At 41.0% G+C, this 23213-nt stretch overlaps 2 long non-coding RNA genes across 2 annotated transcripts; one reads left to right on the top strand and one right to left on the bottom strand.

Annotated features, from left to right (window-relative positions):
* Positions 1-2718: 2718 nt before the first annotated feature.
* Positions 2719-12698, bottom strand: LOC120993504. The gene is made up of 3 exons (XR_005777283.1): positions 12571-12698; positions 5258-5265; positions 2719-2730 (listed from the first exon to the last, which is right to left on the bottom strand). It is a non-coding gene; the product is annotated as an uncharacterized LOC120993504 (long non-coding RNA).
* LOC120993505 lies at positions 12639-22374 on the top strand. The gene is made up of 3 exons (XR_005777284.1): positions 12639-12759; positions 17410-17415; positions 22364-22374. It is a non-coding gene; the product is annotated as an uncharacterized LOC120993505 (long non-coding RNA).
* Positions 22375-23213: the final 839 nt, after the last annotated feature.

Raw genomic sequence — 23213 nt, forward strand, 5'->3', positions numbered from 1 at the left:
AACTAAGTCAAACAAGCCTGTTAATTCAGTGTTGTGAGAACCAAACAACAGATATACACCAATTGTCGTTGCTTTTCTCTGGCATGACCCGTAAAAAAAAAAAAAAAGAAAGAAAGATATCATTGGAGACAATAAAAAATAAACTACAAACCGGATTCCAAAAAAGTTGGGACACTAAACAAATTGTGAATAAAAACTGAATGCAATGATGTGGAGATGGCAAATGTCAATATTTTATTTGTAATAGAACGTAGATGACAGATCAAACGTTTAATCCGAGTAAATGTATCATTTTAAAGGAAAAATACGTTGATTCAAAATTTCACGGTGTCAACAAATCCCCAAAAAGTTGGGACAAGTAGCAATAAGAGGTGGGAAAAAGTAAATTTGAGCATAACGAAGAGCTGGAAGACCAATTAACACTAATTAGGTCAATTGGCAACATGATTGGGTATAAAAAGAGCTTCTCAGAGTGGCAGTGTCTCTCAGAAGCCAAGATGGGTAGAGGATCACCAATTCCCACAATGTTGCGCAGAAAGATAGTGGAGCAATATCAGAAAGGTGTTACCCAGCGAAAAATTGCAAAGACTTTGCATCTATCATCATCAACTGTGCATAACATCATCCGAAGATTCAGAGAATCTGGAACAATCTCTGTGTGTAAGGGTCAAGGCCGTAAAACCATACTGGATGCCCGTGATCTCCGGGCCCTTAAACGACACTGCACCACAAACAGGAATGCTACTGTAAAGGAAATCACAGAATGGGCTCAGGAATACTTCCAGAAACCATTGTCAGTGAACACAATCCACCGTGCCATCCGCCGTTGCCAGCTGAAACTCTACAGTGCAAAGAAGAAGCCATTTCTAAGCAAGATCCACAAGCTCAGGCATTTTCACTGGGCCAGGGATCATTTAAAATGGAGTGTGGCAAAATGGAAGACTGTTCTGTGGTCAGACGAGTCCCGATTCAAAGTTCTTTTTGGAAATCTGGGACGCCATGTCATCCGGACCAAAGAGGACAAGGACAACCCAAGTTGTTATCAACACTCAGTTCAGAAGCCTGCATCTCTGATGGTATGGGGTTGCATGAGTGCGTGTGGCATGGGCAGCTTGCATGTCTGGAAAGGCACCATCAATGCAGAAAAATATATTCAGGTTCTAGAACAACATATGCTCCCATCCAGACGTCATCTCTTTCAGGGAAGACCCTGCATTTTTCAACAAGATAATGCCAGACCACATTCTGCATCAATCACAACATCATGGCTGCGTAGGAGAAGGATCCGGGTACTGAAATGGCCAGTCTGCAGTCCAGATCTTTCACCTATAGAGAACATTTGGTGCATCATAAAGAGGAAGGTGCAACAAAGAAGGCCCAAGACGATTGAACAGTTAGAGGCCTGTATTAGACAAGAATGGGAGAGCATTCCTATTTCTAAACTTGAGAAACTGGTCTCCTCGGTCCCCAGACGTCTGTTGAGTGTTGTAAGAAGAAGGGGAGATGCCACACAGTGGTGAAAATGGCCTTGTCCCAACTTTTTGGGGATTTGTTGACACCATGAAATTCTGATTCAACATATTTTTCCCTTAAAATGGTACATTTTCTCAGTTTAAACTTTTGTTCCGTGATTTATGTTCTATTCTGAATAAAATATTAGAAGTTGGCACCTCCACATCATTGCATTCAGTTTTTATTCACGATTTGTATAGTGTCGCAACTTTTTTGGAATCCGGTTTGTAGAATAAAAATACTAAATGTCTGATCATAGTTCCTCCTAACTGCAGACATTGTAGGAAATTGTAGACACCCCTCATAGACGTTACATTGTCTAAGACACAATGACATTGAAACAATCACAGTATTACAGAATGAAATTGCATGGAATGCAATTTTCAGGAAACCTACCTTTCAGTACTTCAAAGGGGTTGTGCGGGATCCTAAAAATGTAATTTAATTGTGTAAACCTCATCTAGTCTCTAGTCTCCTGCAGAACATAATAGCATACATATCAACTTTTCCTGAGTCTCTACTTCAATCTCCATGCTCACGCTGCACTCCATTGTTTACAACCCGAACTTTCAGGTTATGGGCGTAAATGAGCGACGACCATAACACTTTCCCATAGTGCTGTGTGCTGTAAAATTAGGCAAAAATGTAAACACCTACTACACCTTTCCCTGAGCTGAAAACGAAACCCACTACACCCTACATCATCCACTTGCCATAGCTCTCTGTGTCCTCTCACATAGTTTTGATATGACAAGCAGTGGACCCTGTCTACTCTGCTTGTGGATCAAGATCACATGGATCTGACATCACAGCCATTCGGCTTCTAATTCTGACAGAGGGCATCACGGGTGGCTTGATCATGACATCAGAGAAAATCCAGTCTCCCAGGAGGGCACAGTCATGTGACCACTCTCCCTATCTCTGGAGCAAGACGGAAAAAGTAACACGAGTACAGTCGTGGCCAAAAGTTTTGAGAATTACATAAATATTGGAAATTGGAAAAGTTGCTGCTTAAGTTTTTATAATAGCAATTTGCATATACTCCAGAATGTTATGAAGAGTGATCAGATGAATTGCATAGTCCTTCTTTGCCATAAAAATTTACTTAATCCCAAAAAAACCTTTCCACTGCATTTCATTGCTGTCATTAAAGGACCTGCTGAGATCATTTCAGTAATCCTCTTGTTAACTCAGGTGAGAATGTTGACGAGCACAAGACTGGAGATCATTATGTCAGGCTGATTGTGTTAAAATGGCAGACTTGACATCTTAAAAGGATGGTGATGCTTGAAATCATTGTTCCTCCATTGTTAACCATGCTGATCTGCAAAGAAACGCGTGCAGCCATCATTGCGTTGCATAAAAATGGCTTCACAGGCAAGGATATTGTGGCTACTAAGATTGCACCTCAATCAACAATTTATAGGATCATCAAGAACTTCAAGGAAAGAGGTTCAATTTTTGTTAAGAAGGCTTCAGGGCGTCCAAGAAAGTCCAGGATCATCTCCTAAAGAGGATTCAGCTGCGGGATCGGAGTGCCACCAGTGCAGAGCTTGCTCAGGAATGGCAGCAGGCAGGTGTGAGCGCATCTGCACACACAGTGAGGCGAAGACTTTTGGAAGATGGCCTGGTGTCAAGAAGGGCAGCAAAGAAGCCACTTCTCTCGAAAACAAACATCAGGGACAGATTGATCTTCTGCAGAAAGTATGGTGAATGGACTGCTGAGGACTGGGGCAAAGTCATATTCTCAGATGAAGCCTCTTTCCGATTGTTTGGGGCATCTGGAAAAAGGCTTGTCCGGAGAAGAAAAGGTGAGCGCTACCATCAATCCTGTGTCATGCCAACAGTAAAGCATCCTGAGACCATTCATGTGTGGGGTTGCTTCTCATCCAAGGGAGTGGGCTCACTCACAATTTTGCCCAAAAACACAGCCATGAATAAAGAATGGTACCAAAACACCCACCAACAGCAACTTCTTCCAACAATCCAACAACAGTTTGGTGAAGAACAATGCATTTTCCAGCACGATGGAGCACCGTGCCATAAGGCAAAAGTGATAACTAAGTGGCTCGGGGACCAAAACGTTGACATTTTGGGTCCATGGCCTGGAAACTCCCCAGATCTTAATCCCATTGAGAACTTGTGGTCAATCCTCAAGAGGCGGGTGGACAAACAAAAACCCACTAATTCTGACAAACTCCAAGAAGTGATAATGAAAGAATGGGTTGCTATCAGTCAGGAATTGGCCCAGAAGTTGATTGAGAGCATGCCCAGTCGAATTGCAGAGGTCCTGAAAAAGAAGGGCCAACACTGCAAATACTGACTCTTTGCATAAATGTCATGTAATTGTCGATAAAAGCTTTTGAAACGTATGAAGTGCGTGTAATTATATTTCACTACATCACAGAAACAACTGAAACAAAGATCTAAAAGCAGTTTAGCAGCAAACTTTGTGAAAACTAATATTTGTGTCATTTTCAAAACTTTTGGCCACGACTGTACATTAGTAAGTTGCAAGGCCTGGCATGTGAAGAACAGGGAAAGGGAAAATATATACCCAGATATCCCCTTTAACTCTTCAATATCTTGAAGAAAACCAACTGCATGTATGCTGCAAATCAGTTCACGTTATTAACGTAACACATGTATCCAGGTTAAATCTAAGTCAGTAGGAATAAGAATAATTTTTTTGGAGCCACCAATAATGAAACCAGATGTTTCAATCCAATTTCAATGGTTAATCTATAATATAGAGTATATATATTGATATCAGACAATATAACATAGGCACATGAAAAATACTCTAGAGTCTAGACAATATTCATTCAGAAAAAAATAGGCTTTAAACACTAGAGAAAAGAGTAAGCAAAGTTTCCTACAGTTGCTGATAATTAGAATTCCGTCTACATATTGATGTGGCTGAATATTTTATATATGTAGTGTGTAGCAAAAATTGCATAGTACCATGTTAGCCAGAAAAAAAAAAAAAAAAACTATCTGATGTTGAATATTTAGTGTTAATGAATACAAAAGTATTATGAGAGTGTAATAAACTTACCTGTCCGAATCCAGTGGCACGATCTTCAGCCTTGGCACGGCCATGCTGGGAGAGATGTGCTGCTAAGCCATGCCCCCTGGTGACACAACTGCATTCTTAATACAGGATGCAATGCTCTGCTCTGCTCTTCCTGGATGTGTGCTGGGGGAGATTAACAGTGGGCTAATTAGCTCAGCTGCTCTATTACTGTGTACTAGTGATTCTGAATAATGAAGCACCGAGTCAATGAACCTATCATGTTCTGATCCAGGGACTCGATTTAAATCCCTTTCTGGCTATACACCATTGCCAGTGATAGTCTTGTTTGGCTCACTAGCTAGGTTCCTAGTTCCCTGTTCCTGCATTTGCGTACTGATTCCCCTGTGCTTCTGACCTCGGCTTGTCTACTGACCACACTCTGTCACCAATGATGTACTGCAAAGCCCATATTGTTCTGACCCATTTTCATAAAACGCTGCTTTGGTATTTGTTTGTCTGTTGGTGTTTGTCCATACGTGCGCTTATTTAGAGTAGGACTGTTGTCCAGTTGTGGATCTGCCAAGTAGGGCTTATACTGCAAGTAGGTAGGGAAAGGGGTTATGGGTTATGGGTTATGGGTCCTTCTTTGTCCAGACTTACAGGCATTACAAAGAGTGATAACTTTATCTGCTAACTAGGAAAAATTATACAGCCAATATTTCAGAACACAGAGGAACCTTCTTCAGGCAGTTTGGGTCCAAGTCCCTAATATGCATACTCATGGTCTCCAATGACCTTGTCTACTTACAGTATAACAAAACCACTGTTAATTGTTCTGTCTTAATTATGCATCTCCCCATATATGTCTTGCAACTTCCTCTTAATGTTGTGCCTGTTTCTCAGACTTCCATTTGCAATTTTGCCTTGCAATATGATTTTTGCTGCTTATCTAATAAAGGTATCACTCCTATAATACTTCCGTATTTATTAACACAAAAGTATTCAAAATAGCATAGTCATGAAATGATTGGACCTAAGTGTTTAGGCAAGATCTAAGTAAAAGTTATATAATAACATTTTGATATAATATACATTTTGATATGGAAAATATCATATACTTTAGGAGTCAAAAGAGGACATAGATCTGTGCAGCGAGAAATAAGCATAGGCAATAATTTTGGTAATTATATAATGGGGAATGACTATATCAGGGAACATAGAAAATCATATACCATTCTGTATGATAACACAATACATAGGGAACCAAAGTACCATGGATAAAAATGAAAAAATGAATAATACATGGTAATGGTAAATGAAAATAGGAGTACAAAGATTAATGATAAGAAAGAGCCTGGAACAAAAAATAAAAATATAGGAATAAAGGGATATTAAATTGAACCACAATATGGGATAGTAACATAGTAACATAGTACATAAGGCCGAAAAAAGACATTTGTCCATCCAGTTCGGCCTGTCATCCTACAAGTTGGGATAGGGATATTATATATTATAACTAGAATATTATACCAAGATAAAATGATCAGTATGTACTGTAAATGAAGGAAGGAATTGTGACCCAACAATATGGGGTGTAATGTGGCCCTGCCATTTGCAAATGTGGTTATTATTGCTTTCGAAGAGGATTTAGTGTATTCCCATCATCTTTTTAACAATATTTGGTGCTAGAGCCCTGCTTCATTGACAACAATTAGGCTCTAAACCCACAGTTATGTAAATTTACGCATTCCTTAATAACATCTACCTAGAGGTAAAGTTAGCATATACAGTATGTCAACGGACACCAAATACTTTTTTTGGATACCAGAATCAAAATAGATGACATTGGAAATCTCTCATATACTTGTATGTTTACAGTAAACGAACAGATAGGAACAATTCAATACATCACAACAGCTGACATTGCAGCTCTATAAAAAATTCCCTTCCTCGATCCCAATTCACAAGGGTGAAGAGGATTATATCAGACCCGGTTATACTTAATGAAAGATTGTTCAATAAATTTGAACATTGTGAATATCCAGAGTCCCACTGAATACAGATTTGTCCAGGAAAGCCCTAAGGGATTAGAAACTCAGCAGAAAAGCATGTGTGACCACTTACCCCCTAAGATCCACCAAGTCTAGAGAAAACATTGGCCCCTACCTAGTTTAGCAGGCTTATCCAACCATTGAGGAGCTTAAATCTCAATATTTAACTGTGACAAGAACCCCTTCCCCCCATATTTCTGACAAATTAGAACCAGCAGAGCAGATACTAGTAGTGTGATATTAGTTCTTACAAAGTCAGAGACAGGGCACATTTCCCTATTTGGGGTGTACTCATGACTTCAGTGTAATAAAGGGTAAGTACATAACTTTAGTTAGAGGTAGTGTACCCAACATATACAGCAGAGATGAGCAAATTTCTCAAAAATTTGATCCGGCCAGTTCGCCAAATTTTCCAAAATAATTTGATTTGATCCAGCACATCCCAATGCGTAGGTCCACGTTGCTATGGCTGAAAACACAACATACAACAAGTGATAAATGAACTGGGCACTCTCAGGATACAGGGATCACACAGATATTTATTAATATATAAGGCAAAAAACGACAATAAAAGAGAGAATATGGCCCTCCTGTAGGAAAGCTATGTATAAAACAACACTTGCTCACTATAACCGGCACTCTGACTCTAGATGGATATTATAAACTACACATGGCATATTCTAACATTAAAACGACAATAAAAAGGTACATCATAGATTATTCACACAATAAAAGAATCGCACAATTAAAACGCATATATATCGCAAATGCTGAATTTTTACTGGGAAAACTACAATTGCGAGTTGTTCCCCAACTCACTGGCGAAGGCACATGGCACATTGCGAGTTGTTCCCCAACTCACTGGCAAAGGCACATCGATGATGTATTTTTTATATGGAAGTCTGGAAGGGAGAAGTTGGACATTTTTTTAGCAGCAATTAATTTTAATGAATATAATCTTAAATTTTCTGGAACCATTAGTACTGAAAAAGTGGAATTTTTAGATCTAAGCATTTATGTGGAAGAAAGTAGGGTGAAATGTTGTACCTATACGAAACCTTCCTCCAGGAACAGCTATATTTTATATAGCAGTTGCCACCTCCCGAGTTGGCTAACAAATATACCTCAGGGCCAATTCCGGAGGTTAAAGCGCAACTGCACTGTAAAGGAGCGTTTCGAAACCGAAGCAAAAGAAATGAAGGATGCATTCCTGGAGAAAAATTACCCTGTGGGTCTCGTGGAAGGAGCCCTTAACAAGGTTAGGGATATGGAGAGGGAAGATTTTTTTAAGGAAAGAGAAGATAGAGAAAAAGATAAAAAACGGAAGGAAGGAGAAATACGGATGGTTTTACCTTTTAGTAGTGATTATAAAAGGGTACAAAAAATAATACGGAGACACTGGCACCTAATACAAAAGGATAAAACCGTAGGCCCTGCCATTCCTGTGAATCCCTTAATTACATTTACGAAAGCCCCCAGCTTAAGTAATAAAGTAGCCCCAACGATTAAATGGCAAAGCAAGCAGGGGTGCTCAGTCCAAGGGTGGGCAAACATTAATGGTTTTTTTAAATGTGGGCAGTGCAGTAACTGCAAAAATACAGATTTTCCACGGAAAACCAGTGAAATTATCTCCACTACCAACAAGTATAAACACCCAATTAAAGAATTTCTATCATGTAATTCCACTGATGTAATTTACATCATAGAATGTCCTTGTAGAAAACAATATGTGGGGAGGACGAAAAGGACATTGAAAAAACGAATTTCTGAACATATGGCCAACATCAGAAAAGGATTGGAGACACATTCCTTATCCAATCATTTTAAAATAGTACATAATAAAAATCCAAAGGGTCTGAAATTTGCGGCCATAGATAAGGTGAATAGAGATTGGAGGGGGGGTAACCATATCAACAAAATGTCAAGGTTGGAGACACAGCGTATTTTCGAACTCAACACTCTACTCCCAGGAGGGCTAAATGCAGAATTTGAGTTGTTTGGTTTTCTCTAAAGTAGGGGTGGGTGCCCCCTGCTGAAGGCCAACCCAACCTTCTTTGTCTATTAGGTGGGATGGTCCTTGGCAGTGGGCTCCCACTCCCTTCCTCACATATCCCCCCACTCCTACAACTTTACGGAATATTGAAAATATTGGAAGTATCGAATGGCAAGACCCAAATAGTTATATTGAAACGTCTTATTAGGGGTATTGATTGATGAATTTTTGTATTTTTTAGAAGTATGTTCTTAAGCGACTGTTTTTTATCACTTTGAAGTTATAGACTTAATTGTTATGTATTGTCCACTACCCAACAGACAGTAGGGAGCATGAACAGATGTTTTGTTATATTTTATTTTATAAAAGGGAAAAAAAAAAAAAAAAAAAACGCATGAAAAACGCACCAGAACCGCATGGGTGTAGATGCGTTTTTTGGTGCAATACAACCAGCAGAGAGAGATAAGTTACTGGTATGAATATTTTTTAAAACTGATATTGCTTTGATGTGTTTTTAATAGTTTTTGTATAAATATGATGTAGGTTATTGAACACTATTATTTATAAACTCAATATGCTGGAAGCATAAAAGAAACAAAGCTCCATGTGTTCTAGGAGCAAACATCAGCTCCAGTAAACTGTGGGTCCAGATTCCGGTCAGGATCCATGCCGGGTTTTGAAGAAGTAGTCTAGGACTATAAAAGGAAGCATTTTCAGGGGGACTGGTAGCTACTGAGGAAGGGGCAATCTTAAGCCCCGAAACGCGTCTAGCTCTAACAGGACCCCGAATTTTTAAGGAGTGAGGACCAATAGATAGTGCCGGAACCTCGCACCATACTGCTAAACACCACGATAAGGTTCAAGTATAAAGAATCCGTGACAGCCTACAGCAGAGACCGGGCTGCACATGCCAAACTTTTACCTACGTGGGATTTTAACAACCTGACCGCTCAAAAAAGCCTGGAGGTAATTAAAAACACGACCCAGCAGAGCGACGGTGTGCAGCGAAGTGGTGAGGAGAACCTTTCCGGTAAGACTATCTTTTTCATCAAATATTTGCTGACAAGAGATCTAACAAGACTCAAATGCTATTAGCCCAGTGGGACGCTACTGGTTGAATATAGAGCGGGACGCCGCTATACCTGTTTTGTTGTGGGACTATCACGTCACGGTGCCTCTAACTGTTACCTTGGAGCTTCAGAACTTCGCCAGTGAGTTGGGGAACAACTCGCAATTGTAGTTTTCCCAGTAAAAATTCAGCATTTGCGATATATATGCGTTTTAATTGTGCGATTCTTTTATTGTGTGAATAATCTATGATGTACCTTTTTATTGTCGTTTTAATGTTAGAATATGCCATGTGTAGTTTATAATATCCATCTAGAGTCAGAGTGCCGGTTATAGTGAGCAAGTGTTGTTTTATACATAGCTTTCCTACAGGAGGGCCATATTCTCTCTTTTATTGTCGTTTTTTGCCTTATATATTAATAAATATCTGTGTGATCCCTGTATCCTGAGAGTGCCCAGTTCATTTATCACAAGTTGCACGTTATTTTTAGTGGACTGGGTGAGTCCACTTTACTGAGTGCACCTCTGCTTGGTCTTTGTGTGTTCCTGTGCGCCTCATTTACTACTTTTTTTACAACATACAACAAAACATACAATGCAACAGCACTCTGCAAAACAAATAAAGTAAAAAAATAAATTATATTGCTTATGGTATGCTTATAAATTAGAGATGATTGGCAAATAATTTTGTACAAAGCATTTGATCAGTAATCCATCAGTATTGCTAAAGCCAAAAAAAAAAAAAAAAGAAGAAGAAAACAACAGGAGTGGCTCTAAAACAGAGATGACAAGTGAATGGAATCATTGCATGTCTTCTGTGTTTTGTACCCACTCCAGTTTTTGGCTACCAAATCATAAGCCAATTCTGATGAAAAATAGGGACCATGTCATACAGGCCTTACAGCTGCTACATAAACAGGATCTGTTGTGTGTCTCATTTTTACTTCTTTCTGACAGATTAGAAGAAGGGTCAAAAAAATGATGATGTCAACCAGGCCAAAAAGGCAAAATAGTGGCCCAGTCATGGAGTAGGGAGGGTGGAAACAGCATGAGAAATCCACAGAGTGGCCCAGTGGCATAGTGGTGATGTGGCAGCAGCATGAGGAGACAACAGAGTGGCAAGGTGACATAGTGTGGAGGTAGCAGCAGCATGAGGAGACCACAGAGTGGTGATGTGGCAACAGAATAAGGAGACCACAGAGTGGCAAATTGGCAGCAGCATGAGGAGACCGCAGAGTGGCACAGTGACAGTGGTGAGGTGGCAGCAACATGAGGAGACCCCCGAGTGGTGATGTGGCAGCAGCATGAGGAGATAAGAGTGGCAAGGTGACATAGTGTTGAGGTAGCAGCATGAGGAGACTACAGAGTGGGTATTTGGCAGCAGCATGAGGAGACCACAGAGTGGCACAATGACAGAGTGTGGAGGTGACATCAGCAGCATGAGGAGGCTGCAGACAGGCAAGGTGACATGGTGTGCAGGTGGCAGCAGCATGAGGAGGCCTCAGACTGGCAAGGTGACATGGTGTGCAGGTGGCAGCAGCATGAGGAGGCCACAGAATGGCACAATGACAGAGTGTGGATGTGGCAACAGCAGCATGAGGAGACCTGAGTGGTGACGTGGCAGCAGCATCAGGATACCACAGAGTGACCCGGTGACAGAGTGGGGAGGTGGGTGTCAATAACACTACCCGCTGATGATGGTGGGTGTAAGAAGAAGCACTTGGAATCAGATGTGTGGCATCAGGTGGGTGGCAGCATCAGAATAGTAGCTGAGGCAGGTAGCCAGAAGAAACCAATCTCTTTTGTCAAGGTTTGGGTGAGGCAGCATGGATGATCGAATCTGATGAATCAGGCATTGGTGGATGGAAATCTTGGCTGATCCACGCCTGATTCATCTTGGATGGACAGGCGAGTTCCTCTTGGGGTAACTATGGCCCCTGCTGCACTAAACACCCACTCTGATACCACACTACTGGCCGGGCAGGACAGCTTTTCCAGGGCAAACTCAGCCAGTTGTGGCCACAAATCCAGGTTGGCTGCCCAGTAGTCCAGCGGATCCTCAATGTGGAGTGGCAGGGTGCTCTCCAAGTATGCCACCACCTGCTGGTTCAGGTTCTGCTCCAGATCTAGCTGCTGCTGCTGGTGAGTAGTTTCTTCACTAGGTGGGTAAGGAAAGCTGCTCATAATCCACTCTAGTCTCAAGCTGCTGCTGATGGAGCTTGTACTGCTTCTACCCCCCACCCGGCCACAACAGCCATGGCAGTGGAACAAGGGCGCAGAGGGCCCCCCGGTCAGACTTGCGAGAGGATGGACGATGGCGAAAATAGGCAGCGGCCAACTGACTACATAGGATGTCTATTTAGTAGTTCAGTTTGTCCTCCCTCTCAGCGGGTGTAAAAAAGGCCCCCATTTTGGACCAGTAATGAAGGTCCAACAAGGTGGAGAGCCAGAAGTCATCCGTCTGCCGAATGGAGACAATTCAGCTGTCACTACTCAAGCAAGTGAGCATGCATCGGGCCATTTGCACAAGTGACTCGGAGGGACTTCCTGCCTCCATCTCTACTGTATACCGTCACGGAGTGCCTGGGTCATCTGCCTCATCTTCTTCATCTCCCTCTTGCTACTCCGGCTGCTCCTGCTCCTCATCTTCACTACACATTGCTTGTGCTCCAATGTCCTCCTCTTCCATCAGCTTAGCCCCCACAGGGCTCATGTGGCTGTGAGATGTAGGTGCCACGTCTTCAGTCACCAGACAAGCCAGATTTACCACGCGTGTTCAGGCGTGAACCAGCATACTACTCCCTTTGGACAAGAAAGAGGCCTCTACACGAATATCTGCAGAAATCTGAAAAAAAACATTTTGGTCAATTTCCGAAAGATTGGAGCGCTCCGAATTTCATAACAGTTTCCTTCATCCGAAATCTCGGCACCAACTCTCGCGATACTTCCTGCTGTGAATCATACGCTACAGCCTTGGAAGAGACCACGTGACATACTGGCGTCTGTACGAACAAGTTGGAGTCAGCTAATACAATAGCGCTTATTCAACAGAGCATTTTCTTCAATATCCAGGTCTGGAAGGCCGCAACTCCGGACATATTGCCTCGACCAAGGAGAAGGTAAGACCCTATACAGGGTTCAACACAGTGCAAACTAGCATTTTATATCGCTTTAAAAACTGAGTCTGGACATTGATAAATCATTTAAAATCAAATAGGACTCTTGTTTCCCACAGAGGATTTTGTGTTTGGAAATAGACAATACATGATTTGACTTATAAACATTTGTCCACTCACAATCAGCAGATTTCATACTTTCCAAGTGATACAGTAATATTTGTCTGCGTTGACCCATACCACAGACCCCCAGCCACTTTGCTATCACCTTTGTATAATTTTCAGGCACATATTGTAATTTTTATTGGGATTTTACTCTGTCTTTTATTTTATTGTTTTTTCATATTAAATGTATGTGATCACTTTATATTGTATTAAGTTGATTTTATCCACACATACAGAGTGCCAGTCCATAATTTTCTTTCTATTTCCAATATTCTTATCTGTACGGGTGATACAGTTTTATTGGACTAGAGCACCTGGTCCCTATCACACAGGAGTGAGCTATTCCTAGTATTTAAAGCTCACAACTGGGACTAATAGTTTGCATATTCTAGTGTTTCATTTAGTCCAAAGGGGGATAAAGTATTGAGTCGATATATCCAGTACATCTCTTTTTCTGGAAAGTTGTTGGTAGGAATGTGGAACCCATTTTAGGGGAGTTACTGTGCGGAGAGAGGGGTTGCTTTCATGATATTCTAGAAAATGTCTATGTATTAATGTTTTGTGGTTGATATTTGAACAATGTTTATTCATCCTCTCTCAGAGGGTTTGGGTGTTCCTACCTACATACTGTAACTTACATGGGCACGGTAGAAAATAGATTACATTTCTGGTTCCATAGTTCATGGTGTGCTTGAGGACAAATTTTTCGTCAGATGCAGGGATGTTTATGTCTTTTGTGTTATGGGTAATCATATCGCAGCATTTGCACCTTTTTATTCTGCATCTAAAAGCCCCTTTTTTGTCTTGGTTGTCGGCTTTTATGCAGGAGAGTTTGTTGTCTGTTTGGACATAATGGCAAGAGGGTGCGATAATGTTTTTCAGGGTTTGTGCCCTTCTAAAGGTTATGGATCGGGGAAAGGGGTAGTATATTTTTCAGGATCGGATCTTTCAAAAGTATCCCTCAGTGTTTTGTTAGTATCTGCCTGATCATTGCATGTTTAACATTATATTTGGTAATGAGGTTAAACTGAGGGTCTTTTTGGTTGTCAATTTCAGCTGATTTTAGTTTCAGTGCCTCTTTTTGTTCTAATTTTATGGTTATTTTTATGGACTCACTGACAAGTGTTTTGGGGTAGCCTTTTTCCCTAAAGAGGTCTCGAAGAGTGTGAAGTTGTTGCTTTATAATATAATTGTTGGAGCAATTTCTTCTTATTTTTTTCATTTGGCTGAACGGAATGTTTTTCTTCCACTTTGAATGAAGGCAGCTGTTGTAATCCAAATAACTGTTTGCGTCCGCTTTTTTTAAAATGTCTTTCCTCTATGTGAGATTGGTTATTAGATGGCTCCACCGGGTACCACAGTGGTTTGAGGTGCAACTTCTGTGACTCACCCAGTCAATAATAAAAATAGTACTATTTTGTACACTATTTCTTCTGCAGATCATTGGACACCTGGAGCTAATATTTCTTCCTTTTCTTTCCTCTATGTCTTCCCTTTTCTCCCCACATAGGCAAAGCAGGTCGCCTCCCACTTTACAATATTATTTATATTATCTTTATTTGTTGAAACATTTATTGAAATACATTAAAGAACAAGTGCATTCTTCGGTGGAACGCATTACTTCCTGTACGACCGGAACCGGAAATGACACCATCTGTCACCCTTTAGGCATTATTTGTCTACCTCTATATATACACCATGTGTTGGTCGTCATGTATATATTATTGCTGTATGACTGCTCCTGATGAAGGGGGACCAATAAGACCCCGAAACGCGTTGAGCCAGACCTGTTTTTACCATTAAAGGAATTAACAAGAAGCACCTATTGTGGAACTGCCGTTTCTTCCTAAGATTCTACTAGCGATTCAGGCGAGGGAGGTCAGTTTTGTGCTTGTCTTGAGCTTTATCCCACAAAACACCTCCATGGTGAAGTGAGTCTTTTTTGGGTCTTTTTTTTTCCATTATTGCTTTCAATACTCCTCTTTATGGATGCTGAGATGATTTTATGATATATTGCTCTATACTATTAAAAACATACCATTTACAGATTATATAGGTTGGTTAAAAATAAGTAGCTGGTGTCCATCAGCTAGGCATCACATTATTTCCATCACTACCCCTAACTGCTAAAAATTACTGCTAGGGGATTGGCGCCACCTCTGTGGTTATACACCCTTTTTTATTCTCCTCCTACACGCGCAAGCTGCCACCCTCTTCTCCCAATGATGATGAAGCCTCTTCGTCACCCGGCTCCCAATTGCAATCAGCTACATCATCATCAAGTACTGTCTGCACGTCACTGATGTCCTTGTCAACGGTCTCTGAGCCAGGAGCCTGACCTTTTTCAACATCAGCTCCCACGCCACTCTCCTCATCACAACTTGCCATGCCAACTAACGGTTGTGTCTGACGAACCCACCGACTCTTGGCTGGGGGGTGTCTGATGTCGCTGGGTTGCTGATCAAGACACGACCGCTAGATGTGACCCCTGCTGCCACGCCCCCTTACTCTGCTGTGACCTGCGCCAGAAACATTTAGAATTCTGCCCCTCCCCTGTGCAGGGCCTGTTACTTCTCTGTCGGGCATACTGTTAGATCAAATAAATAAAACATGTATACCCCCAAAAAAGGCTGTAATTTTGTCACTTCACCGCACAACGGCTAGCAAGCCTTTTTTCCACTAATACACCACAAAAAAGGTTTCAGAACATATAACTGCACCGCTGAACGGCTAATAACACTTTTTTTCTACTTATACACCACAAAAAAGGCTTTAAAACATAACTACACCGCTAAACGGCTAATACTTTTTTTTGCACTAATACACCCCAAAAAAGGCTGTAATTTTGTCACTTCACCACATAATGCATAACAAGCTTTTTTTTTTCACTAATACATCCCAAAAAAGGCTTTAGAACATATAACTGTACCGCTGAACGGCTAATAAGACGTACAAATATTTCCTAGTAATACACCCTGTTAATGGCTGTATCACACAGCACCCCAATAACAAGTAAGGTTTGCTGGAATTACAGAGGTATCATCTATTGCAAACCTGAATGCAGCAGTATAATGGCAATTTGGATCCCCAGTCAGTGCAGCAAGGTGTAATAGGATTGTTCCTATTACCCAGGCTGTACACTTTACTATTGGACCGTGTTCTTATTTTATAGTGTGGAATAATTCCTCCCTGTCCTTTTCCTACATTTCCAATGATCTTTCCCTGAACTTCTATTCAGCAAAAAAAAAAAAAAAGTTTTACCACTTTCCCTAGCACCTGCTAGCATCTCTCCCTGTACTAAGTACACTGGAAAATGGCTGAAAATCCAAAATGGCTGAGAATATTTATAGGGCTGTGACATCACAGGGCTGGCTGGCTGCTGATTGGCTGCATGCATGGCATTGTGGGTGATCCAGAGTTCTTTGCGCCATGTCCTAACATGTGCAGCAGCCATTTTAGGAAGACATTTGATTTGTTACAACAAAGTGTGAGGAAATTCGGATTCGGTGCAAACTTCGATTCGCTCATCTCTACTATACAGGACTTCATCTCAAAACATAAATCTACACTGTGACCTTGTCATAACTTATTCCAGCCCATTTTATCAAAAGCAAATATATATCTCAGTTAAGCCTCGTTCACACGTCAGTGTTTTGGTCAGTGATTTTCAGCCAAAACCAGGTGCAGCTCTAAAACACAGAACAGGTGCAGACACCTTATGCCTGTGGAATCTCCAATCCTGGTTTTGGCTCACAATCGCTGATGGAAATCACTGATCAAAACACTAACATGTGAATGAGGCTTTATAGATATCTCAGTACAGTCATGTTGTGGTGGAAATAGAATGTTACTAAATTACTGAGGTTGTATGAGACTTTTTGGATCCATAGACTCAATATCATGACTCCCAAATAGATTTTTTTTAATTAACCAGGAACAAGGCCTCAGATGCTTTAATGCCTATCTCAAGATTTCACCCTTTGGTATGGAAAATATTTTAGTTTTATACCATACTTTAGCTTACTTTTTTTCTGTATTTGCAGCACACATGCGGTTTTAATATGGTACCAAAACAAACTAGTATGTTTTATTTTTTCTAATTTTTATCTAGGAAAAAATGACCAAATATACAAAGGAATGCAAAATCTGTTTTTCCATTAAAAATTCTATATAATGTCTACCTTTTCTATACACACTATTATGTGTATTAGTAATAACATATGTGTACTTTGATCAACATACACAATTGCTAAACCACCTGAGATCAAGGGAAGCTTTCTGCATTCAAGTCCCAGTAGTATTTCCACACTTACCTTGAACCCTGCATTTAGCACTTTTTATGACATGGAGCAGGTCATTTCAGCTTGCTGTCATCTCAGGAGAGCTAGGATGACATTGTGTGTAAGCCTGACCTCTTTAATAGCAGAGCACTGTTTATTACAATTTGCCATTACAGTTAAGACTTAGATATACACTCTGGCTGCACAGAGCATAGTCAATTAGGACATAAATTAATGGATTGGATGTGGGAAGGGGTTAAACATTAGATTCTTATTTATGTTATTTGTTCTCTTTTTATTTTATTTTTTCATCTCTGAATACTTTCACATCTAACAAGAGAAGGTTCACATCATGCGTATCCCCATACCTTGATGGCTATAATAAATTCCGACTGACCTGGATTTAACCTGGATACATGTGTTACAATAATGAAATTGTGAACCTTTCCAGCACAAACAGGAGATACAGCCTATGCAATAAAGTATTTTCCATAATATTTTGTCAGAAACATTTCCTTTGGCATATTGTTTTGTTCTTTAGAACAAAATTATTACTATGTTAAAGAGAATGTGTCACCAATTTTTTTTTCCGCCAGTTAAAGGGGTTGTCCGGGTTCAGAGCTGAACCCAAACATACCCATATTTTCACCCAGGCAGCCCCCCTGTTAGCATCGGAGCATCTCAGGCTCTGATGCGCTCCCTTGCCCTGCGCTAGATCGCACAGGGCACGGGCTCTTTTGTTTACAATAACACACTGCCGAGCGGAGGCTTCCGTGTTCGGTGACATCACTGGCTCTGATGGGTGTGCTTTAGTGCATTTTACTGGCTAGGGCAGCACTAAAGCCTGCCCATCAGTGCCGGTGACGTCACCGGGCTTCCTGGCAGCCTCACGGAGAGCCCGGCTCATCACCGGAACGCCTGAAAATGCCTTTGCCCTGCACGACTTAGTGCAGGGCAAAGGAGAGCATCGGAGCATAAAGTGCTCCGATGCTCAAGTCAGGGGGGCTGCCGGGGTGGAAATGGAGGCAAGTCTGGATTCAGCTCTGAACCCGGACAACCCCTTTAAAACCAGATGACCCATATCCTTTTTTTCCTAATTTGTTTTTATTTTCTGATTGTAGATTTTTATATTCTATTTCTTCAACATGTTTATGGGACAGCCATCTTGTCTGATCTGTTCTTAAGAGAAGAGCATTGCTAGGGTCTCAAAAGATCCGGGACCCAAGCCCCAATACATATGTGCCATATTCTCAAAGTATCCACCCTGCCTTCCCCCACCCCACACAGCACTAAACATATATTTTACTTGCTGCATAGACACTATAAAACATACAGGAGAATACAGCACCACATACCCATTACATCCAGTGCCTCACAGGCGACGTCTCCTCTGATGCAGCATTTTTCTTTCCTCATCTTCTCCCTTTGATAACTTCTTTCAGCAGCATCTTGTCTCTCCAAAGTTTACTAAACCGACATCTTAGGTCCTCACTTTTTTATTATTATCATAATCCTCCTACCCCAACAATATTATCCTGCCGATGCCCCCAATACTGTACCTGCTTTGCTCCCCAAATACTATACCACAGAAGTTATATTGCCATACAGAATAGTGCCCCCATAGTCCAAGAGTGCCCTTATTAATAATTGTGCCCCCTAAGATGCCCCCAATAATAATACTGCTCTCCAAGGGATGCCTCTGTTATTGATAGTGCCCTCCATATTGTTCCCAATAATAATGGCCACCACAGTGCACCAAGGAGTAATAAGGCTTTCTATAGTATTAAGAAGGACTGCTGTAGTACCTCTATATTCCCCATTAATAATAATGCCCATATAGTGTCCCCAGTAATATTAATGACCTCATAGTACACAGTATTAAAAAATGCACCCTTAGTGACCCTGATAATAAAAATAACCTCTGTGGTGCACTAGTAATAATAATGCTCCCACAGTGCCCTGAATAATCATATCTCTTATTGTGCCCCAGTAATATTGAAGGGGTTGTCAAAGTTATTTTAATTGATTATCTACTGTATTTTCAATAGAAGGCATGTGCCATGCAAACACAAATTTTCCCTTCATTGTTTACCTGCTCGCCATCGCAACAGCAGCAATGAGTTGTTAATTACTGTACACCTAAGCCGTCCCATTCACGTCTATGGGACAGCTTGTTCCTATTCAAGTGTATAATAATGAGCCATCCTATAGAAGTTAATGGGACTGCTTAGGTGCAATTACACCTGTTCACATCTGCGATGTTGACGGTGAGCAGGTAAACAATAAAGGGAAGGCAGGGCTGGCATAGCGCACGTCTTCGCTTCAGCCAGCTAATCAGCAGGGGTGCCAGGTGTTGGACCCCTGTCAATCTGATATTGATGACCTATCCTGAGGATAGGTCATCAATAAAAATAACTTGGACAACCCCTTTAATGCCCTCTATTGTGCATCTGATAGTAATAATGTCCCCACAGTGCTCCCCAGTAATATCCCTCCACTGACCTCAGTTATCTCCCTATAGTCCCCACAGTAATATCCACCATATCTCCAGCAATTTCTCCCACTGCCCACAGTAATGTCCCTTGCACTCACTGGCAACAGGGTCCGTCACTGTCACTGAACTTCATGCAAGGCCCCTGTCAGAGCGCTCATCACAGCAGTATCACATCCGGTCTGGCATCCATTAGGCCCAAGTGCTGCTCTACTAGTAGTATTCACTAATGATGTAGATGGGCGCATCCTGACCGATGTTCATCAGGGTCTGTCCACTGGCATCAATAGTGAATACTACTAGTAGGGCAGTGCTGGAGCCCAATAGATGAGGGACCGACAGGACGTGATGTTGCTGTGATCAGCGCTCTGATGGGGGCCCAGTATGAAGTACAGTGACAGTGCCGTGCCCTGAGTGCAGACATAGCCCCCAGCCTAGCCAGTCACCCCCTGATGGCAGTATCATCAATACTGCCCTGATTGCAGCCCTGGCCAGCAGCCATAACATTCAGGGCTCAAGCCCCGAATATTTTGACCTGGCAACACCCCCGATTTAGATATATGCTTGACAGCAGCCACTATGGGCCATAGACAGAAGCTGACTCATTATCTTCCATGGCAGAGTGTTCTAGACATGCTCTGTGACCTGTGCAGAGGTTAAGAGGGAGTAATTTGACAATCACCTATTGTGAATGCTATCTATCTAGAGGTTTTACCTGTCATTCTATTCCTCCCTGTACTGATAAGTAGATAACTGCAGTAAAGGAGATATACAGAGAATGAAGTGGTGCCTATTATTAGGCTTAAAGGCCAATGCAAAATCTTCAGGATTTTATTCAAATATAGATATTGACATGGACATTTAAAATTACATCACCAAAAATTCCTTATAAATATGTTATATGTTTAACATAAAGACATGATTTAAACAATTGAAAAATTTCTGATGACATCTTCTCTTTAAACAACAAGTACACTGTATAGTAAAAAAGAAAACATATTGGTGGTAGTGGGGATAGTTTTGGGGGACAGATCACATCAATAAATAGGATACAAAACAAAAGAGTAAATTGAGAAGCAGACAATGTGGAAAATTGGAATATTGGCATGTTTAAGAGGAAGATATTTGTATAGTAAAATAAAAAAATAATTTAAAGTATGAAGAGAAAAAAATCATTTACATATAATGAGATATTCAAAGATCATGGATAGGTTTAATTAAATCAAAAATTATTTATGTCCACAAAAATATGACCCTTAAAACTATAATATTTAATATAACTATCTTAAAACCTAATTCCCAAACTATGATTGGATTAGGATACCAATCTCACAAATACCACACTTGCTAACACAAATATCATAGGATATATATATTTGGTGAGGGACGGGTGGGGGTCTCAGGGGAGGGGGATAAAGTTATCCTAATTATCACCCTGTAGTACCCCTCAGCCCAGAGAAGAATCCTAATGGTGGAGACTCTGTCCACGTTCCTCAACTATAATTCCCTAATTAACCCTAAAGGTGTTCAGGGGGAATGATCCCCCCGGAGACCCCGATGCGTTTCCCCCACAAAAATTGGTTCATCAGGGGGTAGGGTATAATTATAACTTCATGCCAATAAGGCTGAAAATAAATAAATACAAAAAAACAATATGATAAGTGGGTGGCAAAAAAAAGACAGATAAAAGATGTCAATATAAATGTCTCACAGTTTGGAAGTTCACCGAAAGGATATTGGCTGCCTGATACTTTGACTTCCAAACTCATGAGGTCCGCCACCCCTTAATGATGTCTGATGCTGTGGGCATTTAGGGTTAATTAGGGAATTATAGTTGAGGAATGAGGACAGAGTCTCCACCATTAGGATTCTTCTCTGGGCTGAGGGGTACTACAGGGTGATAATTAAGGTACAGTAACTGTATCCCCCTCCCCTGAGACCCCCACCAAATATATATATTCTATGATATTTGTATTAGGCCTCATGCACACGACGTATGGCTTTTTCAATGTTTTGCAGTCTGTTTTTCACGGATCTGTTGTTCAGTTTTTTGTTTCCGTTGTGTTTCCGTTTCTGTTCCATTTTTCCGTTCCGTTTTTCCGTATGGCATATACAGTATACAGTAATTACATAGATAAAATTGGGCTGGGCATAACATTTTCAATAGATGGTTCCGCAAAAAACGGAACGGAAACGGAAGACATACGGATGCATTTCCGTATGTGTTCCGTTTATTTTGCGGACCCATTGACTTGAATGGAGCCAAGCACCGCGATTTGCGGACAAGAATAGGACATATTCTATCTTTTCACGGTACGGAAATACGGAAATACTGAAACGGAATGCACACGGAGACACTTCAGTATTTTTTGCTGAACCATTGAAATGAATGGTTCAGTATATGTTCCGCATACTGTGAGAGATGGATTTATTATTCTATGCATATATAATGCGAACATTCTGTATTACACATTTCTGTCCACTAGATGGCTGCAAACCATATGTATGAGAAGGTCAATAAGGGAGGGGGAAGAGGGGATTACATTACAGTTTTCAAATCTATCTAAACCACTCCTATCAGGTTAAGGAGCGAATAGTCTCTTCTTAAGTCTTATGTCTGCTATTTAAGTCAATGTACTGTGAATAAAGGGGCTCTTCTACCATGGCTCAGGGAAGATGAGAAGATGCTTTCATGAAACCACCTAGTGTGTCTGGTCTCATTATAAAGCTGTATGGCATGCACATACTTATACTTCTAATTGATTTGGCACCACACAAAGAAGAAGGAGAAGCGCATGAATTGCGCTAACAAATGGCGCCCATGAGTGGGGCAGACAGCTTGCGTAACTTCTGATTCAAACGCCACGAGAGCGACTTAAACGGAACCATCAGACGAGATCACATGCCGGCAAGGTAAGAAAGCTTTATTTCTTACGAATCTCCTCTGAAACTTCCGCTTTTGTGGGTTCTCAAGAGTTGAATTGGTGTTATCGCGATAAAAGGGTTCAAATTATAGCTGATCTGTCCGTTAGAAAGAACCTGTTGAAATATTCCTTCTTTGTGTGGTAGAACATGCTGGAACTAAACGGAAGTTGTTAGACAGCTGAGTCGGATATCCTGTGACATAGAATTGGATCCCAGCCAAGTTTCTGATGAGAATCTTGAGGAAAGGGTTAACACCAATTGTCATAGGCAATTGGAAGTTATTAAGATTTTGTATCCCGGTGAATTGACTAGGGGTCTTCACCAAGAGAGATTGTGGGCTCAATACTATTATATCGTTTGATCTTTGTGCAACTGCGCTTAAGTTTGTGGGTTCGATAGCGATTACTTATAGTAATCGGATACAGTTTGATCTTTGTGCAACTACGCTTAAGTTAGCGGGCTCGATAATAATTAGAGATTGTTTGATCTTTGTGTAACTACAATAACGGGAAATTCTAATGTTGCAGGACAGAGTGAAGAGATGTTAACAGCAGCTCAGTTGATGAGAGAAAGAGAAGGAAAAGTTTCAGTTAGGA

This window comes from Bufo bufo, chromosome 3, assembly GCF_905171765.1.
Source record: "Bufo bufo chromosome 3, aBufBuf1.1, whole genome shotgun sequence".
Classification (NCBI taxonomy): Eukaryota; Metazoa; Chordata; class Amphibia; order Anura; family Bufonidae; genus Bufo; species Bufo bufo.